Below are 9,714 nucleotides of genomic sequence, written 5' to 3'. Positions count from 1 at the left end.
ACTATGGTGAGGGATTGACCCCCAGACGTAGACGGGGTGCACCTCCGCAGACCCCTCAGCCACAGCAGGCCTCACAGAGCTCTCAGGCTATGGTTCCAGCATCAGCTGCCACTCCACCGGCCCAGCCAGCCAGAGGTGGAGGTTGGCCTTCTCCTGGGTTAACAGAATTCCTTACTCGGTCTTCTGGTTTCGCAGACTTAAAACAGAGTCAATCTTCCTCGATTTGGGATCTAAAATAAACCGGTGACTTGGGACACCATAAATTATCCCAAGTGGCGACTCTGAATAAAATAAATAATCCCATTTCGATTAATGTCACTTTAATTAGAAAAACTCATATCCCCTCGGGATAAAAAGAGGTGTGACAGGGGTATCTCACCGAGTTGTTCAGTGAGAAAGGTAAACAAGCATACATGAAGAATAGGCAGGAGCCCCCCAAACCACCTTCACCCAAAAGAATCGTCAATGTTATCAGCGGAGGAGAAGAAATCAATGGTGTGACGTATACCGCAGCCAATAAGATTTCCAAAGTAACGATTACCCACGGGAAGCGGTTGCGGCATGTTTTAAAAGAAGAAAATATTACGTTCGATGATGCGGATGCGGATGGCTTATTAATTTCACATAACGACGCACTGGTAATATCTTTACTTATGACACTAATGTGAAACGAGTTTTGATTGATCCAGGAAGTTCCGTGAACATTATTTTGTTACGAGTACTACACGAGATGCAAGTAGAGGATAAATTGGTACCAAAAGCGCATTCTTTGTCAGGATTTGACAATTCCGATGTTGTGACGAATGGGGAAGTGATGCTTACTACATTCGCAGAAGGCGTTGTCAAAGAGACAAAGTTTCAAGTAGTGGAGATGGAAATGTCTTACAACATAATTCTCGGGAGGCCATGGATCCACGATATGGATATTGTTCCATCAACCTTGCATCAAGTCATCGAATTTCCAGCGCCATGGGGAATATGTCAAATCCGTGGAGACCAACAGACATCCAGGAGCATCAACTCCGTGGGAAATTCAAGTGCGAGAGATGAAGAAAAATAGCAATTACAGAATCCAGTTGAGGAAATCATAACACCAACCTCAACTGAACAAGGGCGAACAGATGTGGATTCAAGGCTCGATTCCATTCAAGAGACAGAAGAAAATGAAAACATCAAAACAACGATAGAAGAGCTGGAGGCTGTAGTACTGTTTATACACTGGCCAGAAAGAAAAATTTACATAGGAGCCAATCTCAGCTCGGATATGAAACGTAAGTTGATAGAATTTTTAAAAGCTAACGCGGATTGTTTTGCTTGGTCCCATTCTGATATGACAGGTATACCACCGGAGGTAATGACTTACAAGTTAAATGAAGACCCGTCTCATCCACCTATCAAACAAAAGAAAATAAAGCAAGGTACTTTCAAAAATCAGGTGATTCAAGATGAGGTGCAAAAATTATTAAATGGGTCTATTCGCGAGGTAAAGTATCCTAATTGGTTAGCCAACACTGTTATGGTACCTAAAAAGAACGGTAAATGGCGAGTTTGTGTAGACTATACAGATCTTAACAAAGCCTGTCCTAAAGACTCTTTCCATTACCTCATACAGATCAATTAATTGATGCTACTGCAGGGCATGAGTTATTAAGTTTTTTAGATGCATACTCAGGATACAACCAAATTAAGATGGATCCCACAGATGAAGAAAAAACTTCGTTTATAACAGACAAGGGGACTTACTGTTACAAAGTAATGTCTTTTGGTCTTAAAAATACAGGTGCAACATATCAAAGACTGGTAACCAAAATGTTCCAAGAATATTTGGGAAAAACTATGGAGGTCTATATAGATGATATGCTCGTTAAAACTCAGCATTCAGGAGATCATATATCGCATCTGTCTGAAACGTTTAAAATTCTGCGAAAATTTAATATGAAATTGAATCCTGAAATATGTGCATTCGGTGTTGCATCAGGTAAGTTTTTGGGTTTTCTTGTTTCTAATCGGGGTATTGAAGTAAATCCCGCACAGATTAAGGCCATAGAAGAAATTCCTGACATACTTACAAGTAAAAAAGAAGTGCAGAGGCTAACGGGAAGAATTGCAGCCTTGGGGAGATTCATTTCTAAATCATCGGAAAAGTGTTTTAAATTCTTTTCAGCTAAAAAGCACGATCATTTTGAATGGAATGAGGAATGTCAACGGGCACTCAAAAATTTGAAGACATATTTATCAAATCCGCCGTTGCTCGCAAAACCAAAGGATGGTGAGAGATTACTCATCTACCTTGCTATCTCAGAAGTAGCGGTAAGTGTTGTTTTAGTCCCGAAGATCAAGGTAAACAATCTCCGATTTATTATGTTAGTAAATCTTTATTGGATGCGGAAACGCGATATCCTCAACTAGAAAAGCTTGCACTTGCATTAATCATGGCATCAAGGAAACTAAGGCCTTATTTTCAATGTCACCTTATCGTTGTCGTAACTGCTTATCCATTACATAATATATTACATAAGCATAAATTATCAGGAAGGTTAGCCAAGTGGGATATAGAATTAAGCGAATATGATATCACATATCAACCTAGAACTGCTATAAAATCTCAAGTATTAGCTGATTTCGTGGCTGATTTTAGCCAAGGGATGCAATTAGAAGTAGAAAAAGAATTGCAGGTGTTCAATGCGGCTAATCCAGGAACTTGGACCTTATTTACTGATGGTTCATCTAATGTAAAGGTTGCGGGTTTAGGAATCGTTTTGGTACCACCTACGGGTGAAATCATTAGACAAGCCATTAAATGTCATTCTATAACTAACAATGAAGCAGAGTATGAAGCTATGGTTGCAGGTTTAGAACTGGCACGAGAACTCGGCATTAATCAAATTATAATCAAAAGCGATTCGCAGCTCGTGGTTAACCAGATGCTGGGGACTTACACAGCCAGGAAAGCACGAATGCAACAATATTTAGAGAAGGTACGGGAGCTGGTAAAGCAATTCCAGACTTGGAAAGTTACGCAAATACCAAGGGATGAAAATGTTGAAGCGGACGCCCTAGCTAATCTCGCGTCTGCGGCAGATGTGGCGAGCGATGCAAATGCTTCAGTTATTTATTTATTTCATTCAATTCTTGACCCTGATAAGAATGAGGTAAATTTTAATAACTTAACTTGGGATTGGAGAAACGAGATTGTTGCTTTTTTTGCAGTATGGTATCGTTCCTGAAGATAAGAAAAAAGCTCACGCGCCTCGAAAAAAGGCAGCCCGGTATTGCTTAAAGCAAGGCAATCTTTACCGAAAAATATTCGGTGGTCCCTTAGCAAGATGCCTCGGACCTTCTCAGACAGAATACGTAATGAGAGAAATACACGAGGGGCATTGTGGAAATCACGCAGGAGGAAGGTCATTGGTAAAAATCCTAATTAGGGCAGGTTATTATTGGCCAAAAATGGAAGAAGAAGCAGAAAGTTTCGTGGCTAAATGTGATAAATGCCAAAGGTACGGTAATAATATGCATAGACCTGCGGAGCTGTTACATCTGGTCATTGCACCGTGGCCATTTATGAAATGGGGAATGGATATCGTAGGTCCACTACCACAAGCAAAAGGACAGGTAAAATTTTTGCTCGTATTCACAGATTATTTTACTAAATGGGTAGAGGCTGGAGCATTCAAACAAGTACGAGAAAAGGAGGTTAAAGATTTTATTTAGCGAAATATCATATGCCGATTCGGCGTGCCAAAGGAAATCGTGTGTGACAATGGTCCTCAGTTTATAGGAGCTCAAATTACAGAATACTTTCAAAGTTGGCAAATTAAAAGGATTACATCCACACCTTATCACCCAGTGGGTAATGAGCAAGCTGAGTCAACAAACAAAGTCATTATAAACGATTTAAAGAAGCGTTTAGAGGAATCCAAAGGTAATTGGCCGGAAATATTACCTGGAGTCTTATGGGCATATCGCACAACAGCAAGAACAAGCACAGGAGAAACACCATTTTCATTGGTTTATGGAGCTGAAGCTTTAATTCCAAAGAGATACGAGAAGCCACGACCGCCTCAGCAGTAACTCCTCGAACAGCAAATCCTAATAAAAAGAAGGATTGAAGTAAGTTCAAAAATAAAAAAAAACAATATGTAAAATAAAAACTCTTACCATGAGTTTTCACCTTCCAACAAAATCGATGGGAAAGTGTCTTCCAAGATCTACCATCTATTGGTGCAATTTTCAACAACTTTTCTACCCAATCACGGAAATTGGGAACATCGTCCACAATTCCCATGATTGCTGGAAAAAGAAAAAATAAAGTTAGAAAAATCAACAAATTGAAGAAAAAGATACAAGAGAGTTAAAAGACTCACGTGCAAAATTTCACTTCTCAAGGAAGGGAACATTTTCTTCACCCACTAAACGAACAGTGGGGGCAGCAACAAACCCGGCATACCAGCCACGGTCTTTGTCATCTTCTGGGCTAACTAAAACTCTTTTGCTCCTAGCTACTAGTGTAAAAACACCATTACGGAAAAGCCTAGGGGAGTAAAGGTGAATCAGATGGGGGAAAGTAAAAGGCACCTTGGCTAAGTTGCTCAAATGCCTCAAACAGGCAACGACCCTCCATATTATTGGACCAATTTGACCTAAGCAAACGTCAAAGAAGCGACAGAACTCAANTCAAAATCCGATTGAAGCCACAAGCTCCGCCGATCCCGCTTTGACCCAATGCTGCAGAAAGAAATAACATCTACAACTTGCGAGCATCAAGATTCAGATCGGAGTCCACAGCAAAATCAGCTAAGACTCAAGATCAAGCTTCAAGAGATTTATAGATAGGAATCTTGTAACTCATAGTTGTTAGGCATAGCTAGCTTAGCTTTGATTTTCCTTTTTGGTGTAATAAGGAGGTCAGCAAGCAGTAGCAGCGGCAACAGCAGTGAGATCACAGCTCCTGGTAGCCCCAGCTACCAAACCTTCCAAAACTACACTGACCTGATTCCTTTATAGCCAAGGATATGTAGACAACCTTTGAAGCAGGGTTCGGTCAGACGGTTTTCAAAATGCTTCTCATGGAGTCTGAGCAGGCAAAAATCCTTCATGGTGCTCATTTATCTTTGCCCGAAAACCCTTCATGTCTTCGAGCAAAGAGGGGTAGCTGTGAGCACGTGATTTTTGCCACGTTTGAATTACTCCTATAAATTCCTTAGAGTTAGGATCTTTTCTTTATTATTTGAATTAATTGCATGACTTTGTGCCTTGTTTGTATTTTGTGTGCATTTTAGTTGCCATAATTCATAAAAAAAAAAGGTATAAAATAGTGCACTTGCATTTAGGATCCAATTTTTTGTATTTTATATTTATATTACAAAATAAGAGAAAATAACAAAATAGTCCCTTTGCTTCATTTTACTTTTATTTTTTGATTTTTTCTTAAGTTTTCTTTTTGAATTAGGAATTGGTTAATTTTGGAAATTAATTAGTATAATTTTAGAGTCAATTTAGGTCTTTTATTTAAACTTTGCATTTGAACAAAACCTAAAAAAATGAAATGAGAANTTATTGGACCAATTTGACCTAAGCAAACGTCAAAGAAGCGACAGAACTCAAGAATAACGGGGTCAATAGCAGGTTTAAATCCTAATGTGAAAGGATACGTGTAGACGAAGGAAAATCCAGTTAAGTAAGAAGTAATTCTCTGATTCGGATTAGGAATAATGATAGGAAAGTCCTGACTCCAGTGGCAGTCACTACGAATTAAAGGAATCAAACCTTCTATAATTTGAGTGGGGTAAATATCAGCCCGATCTAAGGAAGCTACTTGATTCCTAAGAGACACTCTATCATTATAAAAAGATAGTTCCGCAGGAACTATCTCTTCTACTAAAGGTTCACGAAGAGGTTCAGAAGAATCCTTACCCCTGGAAGAAGATCTTTGCAAAATAGAACCTCTAGTTCTAGAAGTGGGACCAGAACTAGGAGAAGGAACAGAAGAACCGCGTGCAGATGAAGATCCTAAATTACGGAGTCTACCTCCTCTTCCTCTCCTACTGGGAGCGTTAGGGAAGTTATCAACTATGGAAACCTTACTAGGGTTAGGGTTTGATGAAGACATGATGATACGAGGAAGAAGCAAACAAAGATTTGAAAAATTGAATGTTTAGAAAACTTTATATGGTAAAGACAAAGAAGGAAATTATATTTATACTAAGAAGCAACCGTCAAAGGAAAAGGTGTAATGATGGAAGGGTCATAATGACAACTGACGCTTCGTATACAGTGAAACCATAAAAAAGCCTTAAAAAGTGCTGCAGAATTACAGAACCAATGAAAATACGACACGTGTCAAGAACATTAATTAGAAGTGACAATTGGAGCGTCGATTCTATCATAGCATTAATGGTGACAAAAATTCCCGCTTTAAAGAAATTCCACTTTCCAAATATTCAATCGATGAATAAATGGCAAGTGGGGGGACTATCTGTATTGGAAAAAATTGAGTTTACATATAAAGATGACGTGTCATGACACGTGGATCGATCAAGGAATTATGATTAGCAAACAGGTGCGAGTTGCAACATGTACGAGCAGAGGCATGAAAAGAGGCACGAGCAGCTATCGAAAGATTCAGCGCCCGTATCTATTTAAGTCCAAGAATTAAAGAGAATGAACCTGACAGTACAAAGGAGTACAGATACAGTACTTAATGAACCTTTAATATAAAAAACGTTAGAAAATCTGTATTAAATATAATGATTATGTAACGTAGCATTTAATGCATTTAATTGCTCATAATAGCCTTATTATGACAAAGGCAAAACGCATATCTCTCAAATAACTATAAAAGGGAGATAACTGATCAATTGTAAGGATACGAAATATCAACTGAATATACTGAATTACTCTATTTTCTGTTACCTATTCTATTGCTCTCAAAGTCAATTATTCTTATTCATTTCTGATTATCAGTAGCCCGTGTTCTTTTTAAAATAAAGCTTTGACTGAAATTCTATTTTTTGGTTAGACAATAGCGGCATCATTAGATTTAACCAGATACACATAATGAAATAAACCACCGCTTGTGCACTCTTCATCTGAAAAGAGGCTTTTTTAATCGAAAAATCTTTATACAGGTGTTATCAAAACCAACTTTCGCATACCTCGATTACTTCACTTAGTACTCTCTACCATTCCCGCTAGCAAAAGTACTAAGCAATTCAGTCTAGAAAGCTTAGGCATACATGGAGAAAATCACGTAACATTTTCTATTTCTGCTAGAATTTGTGAGCAAAGTACAACACATCTTGCAGAGTATTGTTGGGATAAAAATAACAGGAGTCATACGAAAAAACTAACAAAGTAAATTTTTGCGACTATAATTCATACGGAAAAAAAATTTACTAAACAAGACAATAAATTATGATTATGAAAGATAAAACAATTTCTTTTAGATCTAATGTCTCCTAGAGAAAATTTTCTAAGGGCTACATTGTGGAGGTCGTGTTCTATGTAAGAAGGAATGATTTTCATTTTATTTAAGTTCAAAACTTTTTTGTCGAAGAAAATAATCAACCAAATATGAAAAAGATTTATATTTTCCTTAGAACAATTATGATAAATATTTTGCCATTCCTTCAAGTAAGAGAAAAAATAAAAAATAATAAGAAGATCAAGACAAACTCTAACAAGTATAACACCTAAGTGACCAAGATAGTTCGTAAGCAAAGCGAGATACATTATTTCAGTTGGCCAGTCTACATTTTAGAAACTGAAATCAAGTGTCCGTCTGAATTGTTTCTGGACCTAAATCGACCAGGATATGGACTTCTTTCACACTGAATGTTTAGAGAAATTTTTGTAACCACTATTGTTTAGTGGCTATTAATTTCCTATAGCTATTATATATACATAATTACTTTGTATAGCTACTATTCAGTTATTACGGTAGTGTATTCGTTGTATTCGCGCTGCTGTATTCATGAATACAGTAGCAAAAAGCGCCTAAAAATTAGGGTAGTCTAGTTGTACGCGCATGTATTCACGCCATGTATTCATGAACACAGCAGCAAAAAGCGCCTAAAATCAGGGCAGTCCAGCTGTACGCGCATGTATTCGCGCTGTTGTATTCATGAATATAGCAGTAAAAAGCGTGTAAAATCAGGGCAATCCAGCTATACGCGCATGTATTCACATGTATTCGCGCCACGTATTCATGAATACAGCAGCAAAAAGCACCTAAAATCAGGGCAGTCCAGTTGTACGTGAATGTATTCACATGTATTCGCGCTGCTGAATTCATGAATACAACAGTAAAAAGCGCCTAAAATAAGGGCAGTCCAGCTGTATGCGCATGTATTCACATGTATTTGCGCCATGTATTCATGAATACAGTAACGGTAATCACCTTAAAAATAGGTATGTCCAGCTGTCTAAGAGAGAGGAAAAATATAGATAACGTATTACATGCCTTATTTCATGCCTCAATGGTAGTATATACCATAAATACTTATTTTGCTATAAAATATAAAAGGTAGCTATAAAAAATAAATATTTAAAATAATTTTGATTCATAATAAATAGAGTGTATACCTTTGCTATAGGAGGTAAAATTTCCTTGTTTAAATACCTTTCACTCCCAAAGGATGATACAGCAGGAATCAATCGACTGGAATTTAAAAGAGAAAAATCAAAACGCAGCTGTCCAAAACAAGATGGACCTCGAAACAACTGATCCGAGCAAGATGGACCTGACGACAGTTTGACTGAATCAAAGCCCAAATACTAAAGAAGCTAGCAAGCCCAACATAAGAATATCTTAGGAAAGATTAAATAGGCTTGGCTATATTATCAATTGAAAAGGAAGTATTAGGAAAAATCGATTATACAAAAAATTATTAACAACTTTGTATCGCAAAAAGCTAGGAGAATAGATTTTAAATAAAAAAATATATATTTTAACGTTCTTATAAATACTTAGACCCCATATTAAACTTTGACCTTAGGCCCCACATGCGCTTGACAAATATTCATTCCTAATGTAAAACTTCATAGAGTTCATAAAAGAAATTTCATACTTTATTTGATATCCTCAAAATAAAAGAACTGGAATCAGATACGAGATTATTACAAATCCAATCAGAATAGTACGCATCAACATAAAGATATAGTCTTTCTTTTACGAAGATTAACAGTTCAAAATATCCACGCTCTGATACCACATGTAATCAGAACTTTAATTCATACTAAGATCTTGAACATGATAATCTTACATATAATCGTTGAAGAAAACATACCTGAAGCGGAAGGTATTATCGTGAAGCGGAAGAATTAATTGGGCCCTAACCTTACGTTACCACAACCGTCAGTGATGGAATTGTATGTAAGAAAAAGTGGTAACCCTAATGGGTAGCGGAAGGATCAATTTATAAAGATTTAGATATTATCTGGTACGTCCATTAAGTAACCGATCAGATGGATGAGATTTGCTCATTAACTAAATACTGAATATGGGCCTTAAACCTATTGGGCCACACACGTAGGAATTTGTGATAAAAATCATGTAACATTTTCTATTTATGCTTGAATTTGTGAGCAAAGTACAATACAATTTGCAGAGTATTCTTGGGATAAAAAATACCAATGTGTCATGCAAAAGTTAACAAAGTAAACTTTAGCGGCTTAACTTAGACGATAAAGAAAAAATTACTAAACAAGACA

The sequence above is a fragment of the Nicotiana attenuata genome, chromosome 6, assembly GCF_001879085.1.
Source record: "Nicotiana attenuata strain UT chromosome 6, NIATTr2, whole genome shotgun sequence".
Lineage (NCBI taxonomy): Eukaryota > Viridiplantae > Streptophyta > Magnoliopsida > Solanales > Solanaceae > Nicotiana > Nicotiana attenuata.
This window is presented reverse-complemented; position numbering follows the sequence as displayed.